This window comes from Apodemus sylvaticus, chromosome 21, assembly GCF_947179515.1.
Source record: "Apodemus sylvaticus chromosome 21, mApoSyl1.1, whole genome shotgun sequence".
Classification (NCBI taxonomy): Eukaryota; Metazoa; Chordata; class Mammalia; order Rodentia; family Muridae; genus Apodemus; species Apodemus sylvaticus.
In genome coordinates, this window is record NC_067492.1 from 7,562,106 (window position 1) to 7,574,996 (window position 12,891).

Genomic DNA, 12,891 nt, shown 5'->3' on the forward strand with positions numbered 1-12,891 from the left:
TCCTGGAAGCCTCTAGGTGGGAGGGACTTGGCCTGGAGGGAAGCCTTGTGCTAATTGTGAGGCTAATTAAGCTGTGTGCTGCATCTCTGGAGGGGGTGGGGCAGGAGGAAAGGAGCCCAGCAAGAAGATTAGCATGGCAGGCCATCCCACAGCAGCCCCCCACCTCCCACCCCCTCTGTCTCGTGGACAGGTCACACTTGGAGCATGTGTGGCAGAGGCATCCTTGAGGCCAGACCCCTCACTATGACTTGGATATTATCTCCCACGTCACACATGCTGGTCAAGGGGCTGGGTACTGACCGCTCTCAAGGCCAGCCATCAGTCTCCACAGAGTGCAACTCTGAAGAGCGGAGGGTTCTGGTGGCAGGTGCGCCTGGAAGCATTGGGTGGTTTCTAAACCTGCAGGATTCGGGGACCTTCTGGGATCTTGGCAGGACATCCCGAAGCAGAGGTTGGGAACTGCCCAGCAGAGGCACCTGAAAACTTACTTGGCCACTCTTGAGGTGAGCCTGCTCTCTGGCCTAGCTGTCACATACATACAGTGCCACCCCCTTCCCTGTTAGGAGACAGATGGGCAGCCACGTCCACAGGCAAATGAAATGGCTGCTCATACCATCCTTCCCTGTTGGTCAAGGTAGAAATCCAACTGTCTGCTGGACGGTGGTGGCGCACGCCTTTAATCCCAGCACTTGGGAGGCAGAGGCAGGCGGATTTCTGAGTTCAAGGTCAGCCTAGTCTACAGAGTGAGTTCCAGGATACCCAGGGCTACACTGAGAAACCGTCTCAAAATACCAAAAAGAAAAAGAAATCCAGCTGTCTGATGGTGGCTCCTCTGCGTGTCTTTGAGGGTCAAAGGCACAAACACTCCCTGCTTTTTATCAGCCCCACCCATGCTGTTCCACCATCACAACCCAGCCCCGTGCAGTCAGCCGAGCTGCCTGTGTGTCTATACGGGACTCAGCTAAGTCACAGGCAATGGGGGGGGGGGGGGGCTTCCAAGTGGGCCCTGTCCCAATTCAGTGAGCTTATGTGGTCCTTGATCTGAGCCAGGTGCCCTGCAAGCTCCCACAGTGCTGCCAGCCCACTGTCCCCCCCCACACCTGAGGACACCCACACTGAGCTGATTGGTAGCTCTGTATCTAGAGAAGGCAAAGGGAACATCTACCTCCAATTAGCTGTGGATTTCTCCACCTTCTGTTGACCTTCTGTAACCCTTGTGTCTTCCTTGGCCCCCCTCCCCCTGCTGTGTTATACCCGACTGCAAACTGCCAAGTGCACAGGGAGCTGCGCCTGGCTTCAGCATCCATCCCAGCACGGCTGTCTTGCTCTGTAGGCCTCTGGCCTTGAAGCCTGGGGAGCCAGAGCCACATTGGATAGCTCTGGGTTGAACAGCTTGCAGGGGACCCTGAGGGGCTGGCCCAGCTGGAGACGAACCATGCCCCCAGCCTCCCCATCCCCACCCCCCAGGTATCAAGCAGGTGGCTGTGAAATGAGAACGAATTGGGCTTTATTAAGAGCTTTCTTCTGAAGGATTAGGGAAGGGGGTGGGGTCTCTCGCAGTGCTGACATGGGGACATCCTGCTTCAACCATCTGGTATAAGCATCTCAAATTTATAAAGGAGAGAATCGGACCAGAAGGACCCTAAAAGTGGATGGCCTGCTGCAGGGAGAAGCAGTAGACCAAGAAGACCTTCAGTCAAGCAAGCCAAACTCTGACAGGGTTGGTTGCAGGTGTGTGAGGCTGGGGAGGGCACAGCAAGATTGTTGGGAGCTCTACCCAGCATCCTCCACTCCATGGAAGAAAGTGTTCCAAAGACAGTACCTGGAAAGAAGGCGAGTACAGAGAAGCACTGTGTGCTGGCACCTCGAGAGCCTCCTGAGGGACCCTGGGCAGCTTGCTTTATAGGCAGACTTAAACAGGAAAGTCTGAGGGCCATGGACTGTTCGGGGATGGGTGGAGATTCTCCTTGTGTATGGTCCGGATAGGCAGTTCTGCAAGACTGGTGATCGGGAGAGCCATTGTAACCAAGCAGAGGGTGGGCAGCAGTCACCTCAGTGGGCCACAGCATTGGACTGAGCTAAGCTTGGTTGAAGACCGCGTGAGCATTTACACACCACACCAACCCTGCTCGATTACATCAGACCCCAGGCCCGTTGGCCTGTTCTAGGCTGGTTCCAACATGTTTTATTGGTCACCGATGAGATGGCGGGAAAGAATCAGACACTGGGTAGACTCCACACTCCACTGGCTCCCCCTGGGTTCTGGTTTCCGTAAGAAGCAGTTTCGAAGATGGTTGTTTACAAATCGCTGGTGTCACGCCACTTCCTCGCTCAAAGAAATCAACAGGGTCAAGGTCAAAGGGCATGATGTAGCAGATGTTTTCTCCAGCTGAGAGTACTCATTCTAATAAGACACTGCATGCATGAGTGTGGTCGTGGGTGCACCCCCCCCCCCCGCATGCCCCACACATTTCAAGTCGTGTGTGTGTGTGTTGTGCTAAGTCCATCAAATCCAGCTGGGCAGAAAACCTCATTAGGGCACCAGTTGTGAGGCATCCAGAAGTAGCAGAAATCCTGTTGGTATCCTGAGAGAAGGAAATACAAGGTTCTGGGCTGGCCATCCCTTGTTAGGACAAAATTGATGCTCCCGTAATGTGGAGAGCCTAAATCCTGCCTGTTCTGCCTCCTCTCAGAGCAGCGTAGATCTAGGAACTTTTTCTCTAGCGGACAGAAAGAAGGAGGAATAACAGGGACTGGGGCTTGGGCTCCGTTCAACCCCTTACCCAGCAGCCTTGTCTGTAGAGACAGTGGGCTGTAGGATGTTGCCAAAGCCTTAAACAAGTCCACTGAGCTTGCCAGATTGGTGGTCTGATGGTGATGTTGTACAGTGTGTGTGTGTGTTAGTGTGTGTTAGTGTATTATCAGGCTGGGACTTGGAACAGATGTACTAGAGACAACTTAGTTTCGAAGCTCAGACTCAGATCTGGGCCAGTGGGAGCCCAAGAACCTTAGCTTCTAAGAGCCCAGAGTAGAAGTCACATTGCGCCAGGGCCTCTTCTAGTGATTCCCTAGCTGTCGGCTCCAAACACTGAGCACATCTGACCCCTAAAGGGTCTATGAGTCTTTGGCCTCTCTCCAGAAATATACGACAGTGGTGGAGGTTGGGGACACTAAACCTCTTGTCATAGGGCATCAAGAGAAGGAAGAGGAAAATGAGGACACTTGCCCTGGACACCATAGCCCACTTCCCCATGCACATGAGAGTGGACTGTTGGCTCCTACAGTTTATTCAAAGACCAAGCTAAAAGTTCCTGCATCTCCCTAGTGGGGAGGAAACGCCCCCAGCTCTCCCACCAGAATCTCTGAGGGATGCTGAGGCCTGACTCTGGATCCCACCTGAGGAGGCTCCAGCCCCGGGGCAGCTAGATGAGCTGGGTGGGTGGTAATGCCTCAGGTCAAACACAGCTCCCATCGGGGAGGCTCATTCCCAGTTTTGGATGTTGCACAAGGCAAGAAGCACTCAGGGGACCCCACACATCCACACCCAGAGCCCTAAACACCTGAATCCTGCAAGATGCAGTCCCACAACCCAACTGCCAGCTCTTGGCCTTCTCCATGTCATACCTCAAGCCCCTGTCTTCTATCTGGTCATGCCTCCTCAAGCTTTAAAGTGTCTTCTCCCAGAACTTCTAGGTCCCTGTCCTCTATGTGTGCATAGCCATGCCAGACACTGCCCTGCTCACTTCTGGGGACCAGTTCTTTCCTACTGCTAAGTTCTGCATGTAGGAACTCAACCGCCTCGTTAAAGTCTTGTCTCATAAAGCACACACCTTGGCGCCTGCCCGCCCCAGTGAACATCTCTTCAGATCTAGTCTCTGCCTGTTTCTTCAGAGATCAAATCGTAACTGAGTCAAAGCGTGATGGAAGCTCCCAGAATCCACTCCTTCCTCTCCATCTTCAGGGCCTCTGTCGGGTTTCTGTGAACATTGTCCCTAAGTGGCTCTTGCACTCTCTGACAGAGTCTGAGACAAGGTTAGGATGTGGCCGAGACTCCCACCCCACCACCCCCTACACTTTTGCCACGGAATCTGGGCCGTTGGAAGCCACCCTGTCCTCTGCTGAGGTACCAGTTAAGCCTACCAGCTTCACAGAAGATCCCTTAATCCTAGAGACTGGGTGGAGCCTCAGGCAGGTCTGGGTAAGGACACAGCTTGGCCCAGGACTCCTCTCCCCCAGGGTTCTTCAGTTTGAAGATGTTTGGCCTTGACTGTTTCTTGAAACTGAACGCTCTGAGGCCCCAACTTGATCTTTCTCTGTCAACCTTGATGTCATGGCCTCTCCCCCCTCCCCTTTACTGCTGCAACATTTCTTCCAAGTCCTCTTTGACAAAGGCACTTGGTCCTTGAAGGCTCCATAGGGACGTGGGAGCACTGAGTCTGACCCCATCACTAAACTGGCCCCTTCTCTATTTCTACAACCGGTATCTGTTGCTAGAGACGGTTTCAAACCCACAGGGAAGCAACAGTCAAACAATTCTGGAGTTAGGCAGCTCTCTTCAGTCTCCGTGACTACTGTCAGCAGAGCCGAGGGAGCACTGGCTCCCTCCATTCATTTGGTTCATAACAGTGGGGCATCTAAGATGTCAGGAGAAGGGGTTCCACAAAATGGAATCCTGGAAATGAAGCCTTGGCTAGGCTGCCCCAGGCACACACACACACACACACACACACACCCGTTACCCAGGCCACGCGTCTCTCTCCCAGTGCACTTCATGACTGCCCAGCACCCTTCCTCAGATGTCTGATAGCGAGAAGCCGCACGAGGCCTCTGCTTCCTTTCTCGAGACAGAAATGCGGTTCAGTCTCTTGCCATCATCAGTGAAACCTGCCTGGATCCTGTGCTTCCTGGATATTGGAAGAAGACTCAGCCATAAATACAGAAGACACAAAGTATCCTAATACTAACCAGACAGCTAGTATGGAGATGCTCAGTCAACACCTTGGTATTCTAGAAATGAGCGGCTGCTTTGTGCTGGAGTGGGGGAGGGGGGAAGCTTCTGTGTGTGTGTGTGTGTGGGGGGGGGTTATCTGCAGAGCTGTAAGATCAGTGTGACCTGCCCTCTGGACCACAAACTGTCGTGAAAGGACAGCCTGCTGCTTTTATGGAAAGGGGGGTTTGAGTGTGGGAGCTTGTTTTCCTGTATGTCTGGAGTATCTGTGCAGGGTTATGCCAAAATTAGGACTTGCCGGAAGGGAATTTGTATCCCAGGGTGTAGGCAGGAAGATGCCATTTCTCTTTGATTTTTCTTTTTTCTGTGGAGACAGAGCCTCACTAAATTGCCCAGAGTGGGCTTGAAATCTGTTGCCCAGGCAGGCTTTGAATTTATGACCTGCCTCTGCTCTGAGTAACTGCCATGACAGGCCCGAACCAGCAGGCCTGGCCCCCTTGAATTTGAATCACGCAGCTATTTCACTTGTACCCTAAAACGTGTTTTAAAGGAGCTTCAGAGAAGTTAGCTCGCTCCATGGGAGCCTGGAGCAGTTCTTAGGTAAAAGACATCCTGCACTGTGTGTGAGGGTCATGGGTGTCACTGTGTAGCTTTCCTGTGTGTGTGTGTGTGTGTGTGTGTTTGTGTGTGTTTGTGTGTGTGTGTGTGTGTGTGTGTGTGTGCACTCCTTTGTCCTAGTTCACTGTAGTTTCCCCATCTATCCTGAAATTCCAGCACTCTTTTCTCCTGCAAGTATCTGACTTTGACCTTGGATCATCAGATGAGACACAGTAGACTGTCCCACCACCCCAGGGGCCTTGTCCTTCAGATCCTGGGCTAGCAGGAAGATGGGGCAGAACATCAGGTGCCTGCTCCACACCACTGTTCTGCTTTCTCAGAGACAGGGCCTCCAACACAAGTCCCCAGGGCCTACAGATGCTTCAGAGACCCGGCGAGCCCGCATCCTAATTTGCTGAAGCCAGATCCACTGATCTGAGCCTCTTCTGTCATGAGAAGCAGAGGAAAGACTTGGCCAGGAGAAGTTAGAGACCCATCCCTGCTCTGCACCTGCAGGCTCCAGCCTCCCCTGCTGTCCTCACATTGGTAGAATCAGAGCCATGATGGGTGACAAGCTGCTTAGAACTCGGCTCTGTAGATTCCAACTCACCAGGAGCCTGTGAAGAAGACTGGGATCAAGGTGAAGTGTAGACATAGCCTTAGGTTTCCTGAGTCAGAGTCAGAGATGGACCCATGGGCCAGGCCTTCAGTTTTTATAGATGGAGAAACTGAGGCCCAGAGAGACCGAAGGAGAGAGCCTATGGGACTGAAGAGTAAGGCATACCTGGAACTCACAGGTTCCCAGAGCTCCTCCTGCCTAGCCTCTCATTGCTGGGCTTTTAGACTTTTGGGCACCAGCCACCACAGCCAGCCCTGAATAACTTGGAATTCTGAGTAGGTATATCTGCACATGGCACAAACTATAAAAGGCTCCAGATGGCCACCAGGGTTTCCCAGAAGGCCCTTGGGGTAGCACAATCTGGAGCCCACCTAGGATCACGCAATGAGAAGTCCTGGGTATTGGGCAAACTCCATTTGGGGGAGGGCAGATATCATGGAGAAAAGGCTTCGGCCAAGTAAGAGTGGAGAGGAGGCCGGGCGGCGGTGGTGCACACCTGTAATCCCAGGTCTTGGGAGGCAGAGGCAGGCGGATTTCTGAGTTTGAGGCCAGCCTGGTCTACAGAGTGAGTTCCAGGACAGCCAGGGCTATACAGAGAAACCCTGTCTCGAAAAACCAAAAAAAGAAAAAAGGAAAAAAGAAAAAAAGAGTGGAGCGGAGACCTCAAGCCCTGCGATGAGCCGAGGGAAGGGCTGGCTGGCTGCACAGGTTGTCCCGTGATCCTCCAGCCAAAGAAACAAAGACAACGTGTCTCACAAGACGGGTGGGAGTCAGGGGGAATGTGGTACCCAGGATGTGGCTGTCAGGATTTCCAGGTCTGTGAGGGAAGGCAGGCGTTTGGTTTTCTGGACTGACAGACCTAGAACAACCCAGCAGGTACAGGCGGTCAGATGTAGGAGGGTGGGAACCAAGAGTGCCTAAGGTCCCTGCAGTGGGAGTCAGAGAGAGCTGCTGGCTGTCACCCTCAGAGAGAAGAAATGTCTATGTGGGCCTCATGCAGTCACCATTTCTATCCAGGACTTGGGTTAGTTAATTCACCAAGGTGCCGGGACTTACTGTAACATCTATTGCTGCTCCGATAACAATCTGGTCTCTGGGTGTCCTGAGCCTTTGCATAACTCCCCCACTCACTTTTCCAACCCGCACACACACACACATACACTGCCCATTAGGCAATTAAAGCATTCCATGCTCTGACACACATACCTCAGGACCTTTGCACAGGCATGCCTCCCTGAGCTTCCTCTTTTCCCAGTGACTCCTCCCCTCCCTGGCTACAGAGCTCAGGGGTGCATGCAGCCTTCCACCTCCTTAGTTCACTGAAACACTTGAGAATCACCCGCCCACGTTGCCCTCCTCTGGGCGTCTGTCAGAACATGCTGAAGGGACTCCTGGAGGCTATGATGATAAAAACTGTCCCAGATGATCCTGGCCATGAAGGATACTTGAGTTACTCTGCAAGCCTCTCCTATAAGTGGGTATAGCTGGATGACTGGCTGTGTGAGGTGGGGGAGGGGAAGGGACAGGAACTCCTCCTGTCTCTGTTCCCTCCTCCCCTGCACACCCCATCTGTCCTTGACTGCTGAGGCCACCACACATCCCAGGTGCTTCCTGAAACCCCTTTCTCCCCTCGTCACACCAATGACTGATAGTTTGGTGGGGAATTGTTCCCTGGCTTAGCATGCACTGCCTGGAGCTTGCTTTGGGGGAGACCTGAGGGAACATTTCCTGGGAGCCTCTGGGGAAAGCTCCCTCTTAGTAACAGAGGCTCCCAGAAGACAGTCTCTGTCCCAAGAAACAGCTGGGCTCAGCGCGAGGCCGCCACTGACTGGCTGCGGCCTGAGGAGGATCACTGCGCCAAGTCAGAGCCTAGACAAGGGTCAGAAGGCAGGGAGGATGTGCCTGTCCCCAGCTGCTGCCGCAGAAGCCAGGCTGCCCTTACAGCGTTCCCTGTGTGCCTCAGGCTCCCCCTCCTGGGGCCCATTGCATGGCTTTGGCAATCAGCCAGGTTCTCCTAGGATACCCACAGTGATCGAGCGGCTGCTGTGGTGGCTGCAGCCATTTCGGTTCCCACCCCCTCCAGGAGCTGCTCTTGGGTGACAGTTGGTGCCCCCTCCACTTGCTTCACACCTGGGTGGACACCAGTGGGCAGGGCTGAGCCCCACCTCCACAGCCACCTCTGATGGTTTCAAGCTCAGTCCCCCTGTACGTGGTCAAAAGAGTGTCCTACAAGCAGTGGCTGATATCTTCTGCAGGGGACCATGTAGTACTGGATCCCAGGGGCCCCCAAAAGAACACTTGTAAACCAGTGTTCCCAGGGTCAGCAGAGGCCTCCGGACCAGGAGGGGGGTTGTGGCTTCTCCCTTCTCTGCTCGGTCCCTTTTTTGAAGAACAGCCCCACCATAAACCTTTACTTCCTGCGTCCTGCAGAGCCCTTCCGTGTGCCTGGCCATCCCCGTAACTTCTGGAGAAGGAAGGGTCTGTCCCTCTGACCCTATATCTTCCTCCCCTCTCCACGCTTTTCCATGCCTTTGCACCACAGTACATTCTGAGAGTCTCAGGAGACCACCCTGTGCCAATGGTGACAAGTTTATTCTGAGAGGGCACGTGGGCTTCGGGGCTGGCATGAGAGAGGTCAGTGAGAGTATAGTATGGCGTCCATGATCCTCCTGGGAGAAATAAACAGAACTCCACTCGGGGCGGGCTCAGTTCAGGTCTCTACACTGTTCTGAGCTCTGTAAGCAGCTTCCAAACATTCTTTCGGATGCCTGTTTCCTGGACGTTGCCCACCATCTCAATAGCTCAGTCTGCTGCTGGCTAAGCAAGGATGCTCTGACCCGAGATGGAAGATGAGGGAACCACGTGCACACCTTCCCCAGGTGTGTGGAGATCAGCCCCTCGGGAGAACCCGTGATTCTACAGTCCCTTCTCAGGACATCCAAAGATGACAGCTCCGCACCTGGGTTATACAAGAGGACATTCGTGGGCGCTGGAGCCCAGGCAGTCACAGTCACGTGTCTCAGGTGACACAGTCACCAGGAGCCACTACATTGAGGTGGGAATGGTGGACAGACAGTGTGGTATAGCAGCAAGAGGCATCTTACAAACTGAGCGGTGCTGGAAGAGACCTTTGAGGGACTGGGAAGATGTCTTAATTGGTAAAGCGTTTCCTGTGCAAGCTTGGGGACCTGAGTGTGGTCCCCCACAGAGATAAAAAGCCTGAGACTTGCTGTGTCAGTCTGAAGACAGTCTGCAGGTTCTCTTATCCACCATGCAGGTTCCAGGGATCAAACTCCGGTCAGCAGGCTCAGTGGCTAGCACCAAAAATACACCATTTGTTTGGTTGGTTGGTTAGTTTGGAGATTGGAGGCGTGGTGGTTTCTTGGTTTTGGTCGGTTGGTTTTGTTGTTTGGTTCGTGTTTTTGAGACAGGGTTTCTCTGTATGTAGCCTTGGCTGTCCTGGAACTGTACGTAGAGCATATTGGTCTCAAACTCAGAGATCCAACTGCCTCTGCCTCCCGAGAGCTGGGATTAAAAGCATGCAGTGCACTGCCACTTCTCAGCATCTCTATTGTCTTAGTCAGGGTTTCCATTCCTGGACAAACATCATGACCAAGAAGCAAGTTGGGGAGGAAAGGGTTTATTCCATTTACACTTCCACACAGCTGTTCATCACCAAAGGAAGTCAGGACTGGAACTCAAGCAGGTCAGGAAGCAGGAGCTGATGCAGAGGCCATGGAGGGATGTTCCTTACTGGCTTGCTTCCCCTGGCTTGCTCAGCCTACTCTCTTATAGAACTCAAAACTACCAGCCCAGGGATGGCACCACCCACAAGGGGCCCTCTCCAGTTGATCACTAATTGAGAAAATGCCCACAGCTGGCATCCTCCTATGGAGGCACTTCCCCAACTGAAGCTCCTTTCTCTGTGATAACTCCAGCCTGTGTCAAGTTGACACACAAAAGCAGCCGGGACATCTATGTTTTTGAGACAAGGCCTCACTGCATATCCCAGGCTGGCCTTAAACTTACCATATAGTCCAGGCTAGCCTGGAACTCATTGTATAGCCAGGCTAGCCTCAAACTTGCAATCTTTCTGGCTCAGCACAGCTCCTCACCTGAGGGCTGGCCATGCAGGTGTCACTGCCTGGTGACACCCTGACTTTGCGAGCAGGAGCCTTATGGATTTGTGTGGATGTGAGACTCAGGACTCAGTTTGCATGCTGGTGTGTCCTTCAGGCCTGAACCTTGGCCTGAACTAGCTCTGACTTTGGGACCTTACTCAACCCAGGGTGATAGGTCATTTGCGCCGCTAGCAGAGACAGAAGGACCCTGGCTCCACCTTGCTCTTGGGAGCTCTGGGAAGCACAGGCAGGTCCGAGCTTCTTCTAAGAGAAGAGGTGAGTGATGGGGACCACTTCATGCAAGTTAGTGAGCATCTGTAGGGTTCCCACAGAACATTCTAGGAGGCTCCACATACCAGGAACATCTGCAAGGAACAAGCCCAAACAAGAATGGATGGTATGCAAGTTACACACCTAACTTCCCGTTGACGCCCCCTCCACGGGCGCCTCCTGTCCAGCACTGATCTAGCTAGCACACTTCACCCTTCATAACCTCCAGGCCTAGCTTCCCCTGGGCTCTGACACTTGACCCTCTGTTTTCCTTTCTCTGTCTTACTAAGAGTGGAAGAGATGAGTCCCGTTAGGTGAGGAACAACTTTAGGAGGTGGCCAGGCCGGGACTTAAAGGGGTAGGGCTTTGCATGGATGCTACCTGCAATAGCAGGGTGTGGGGGCGGGGAGGGCGTGAGAGAGCAGAAATGTGCATGCACATGTGCAAAAGCCATGATGTACATGTGGGGTCAGAGGTCAAACTTGGGAGTTGGTTTTGCCTTCCACCTGTGGTATCAGGATCTCTTTCTGCTGCTGTAGAGGCCATTCGAGGTTGACTGAATTATTAGGTTAGATTATTCCAGGTTACCAGAAGCTTCTGGATGAGTCTTCATAGTACCTGTAGTACTAGCTGCTTAGCTCTAGTTAGGATTATTCCGGGTTAATTAGATGAATCCAGGTTACTGGGGGCTCTGGAGGAGTCTTTGTAGCACCTAGCTCCTTAGTATCTTCTGTCTTGTGCCCTGGTGCCTCTTTCCTCCCCTGGACTCTCAGCTTCACGAGATGTGTACATGAGAAGCCTGTGGGACAGACTGGCTCCCACTCTTGGTGCTGCATCTCCCCCACCTTGTTAGGCTGACCCTGAAAGGACCCGAGGTTTGCATCCGGGTGTGTGCGCTGCAGGGGCTGGGCCTAAAGACAAAGAGAAGAGGCCTGTGCGATCTGTTTGCAGACAAAGAATTTGCCTCCAGAGGCTGTTGCAGGAGACGCTGATACTAACGGACTTGGCTGCACTATTGTCCTTGTGCAGGCAGCTTATGAACATGCTGGGTCTTCACATCCTGTGTAGAGGCGTGGCATGGGCACTGGACCAGGAGCTGACCCCTCCTAACCTCCAACTCCAGTTTATTAAATGTGTGTGTGCGTGTGTATTTGTGGTGGTAGGGATATAAAAGCTGTGTGTGTGTGTGCATAGGTGTGTGGGTACATGTGTGTATGTGAGAGTGCCTGTGTGTGTGTGTGTGTGTGTGCACATGTGTGCTCACACTTGTGGTGCTGAAAGTGAAACTCAAGCCTTGAACATACTGGACAAGTGCTGGCTACTATGCTGTTACTCAGTTCTGCTGATGTGTGATGTGTGAGTCTTCGTAATTCTGGCATCTCTCAGCTGGAAGAGGCGGTTCACCTCTGTAATCCCAAACCTGAGTTAGCAGCTGCCAACCCAGGAACCATAGTGAGCTACTGTTTCACAAATAAAAGGGGTATGTATGACTTGCTGGTGGCACATACCTAGTGGATACAACACTTCGATCTCCAGAACAGAAAAAAACACAACCTGGCAGTTTTCATGGCACCATGATGGGCTCACTGGGTGGCGAGCTCGGGACAGGAAGCCAGAGTCTGCAGGGCCTGGGCAGCGGGTCCTTCTGATGATAGCACTTGTGATGGGTCAGCATAGACCTTGACCTTGGAAAGTGAGGATGCTTAGCCCAGAAGGAATAGCTGCTTCTCCTGGTGCTGTCTGCTGCCCAGTGGGAACGGACCTGCCCTGACTCTGTGTGGCTCTCAAGGCTTAGCTGCAGCTTGGCCTTGGGAAGAAAGCTGCTGGAGGTTAGTGTGGCCTCCAGGAGGGCATGGTGGCCCAAGCCTTTATCCCAGTACTCCATGGGCAGAAGCAGGAGGGGTTCAGTGAGTTTCAGGCTAACCTGGGCTACATAGCAAGTTCTAGTCCAGCCAGAGCTATATTCTAAGACCTTCTGAAGATTGGCTCCAGTCCTCATCCCGAAATTCACGTATGACCTGACTTGAGAACAGTCTGAGGACATGCGTGACGTCACACATGTATATGGGATTCTTAAGTCCAACAGCTGGGGTCCTGTTTACTTACTTACTCAGCAGTACCAGGGGTTGAACCCTGGACCTTATGGTGCTAGGCGAACTCTAGACAACGGAGCTGCGCTGCCAGCCCTGTTTTTCACTTTTAATTTTTAGAGATCCAGGTGTGGTGGCACATGCCTTTAATCCCAACCCCTGGGAGGCAGAGGCAGGGAGAGCTGAGTTTGAGGCCAGCCAGGCTCCATAAAATGAGTTCAGGGACAGCAATGGCTGGTATGCAGA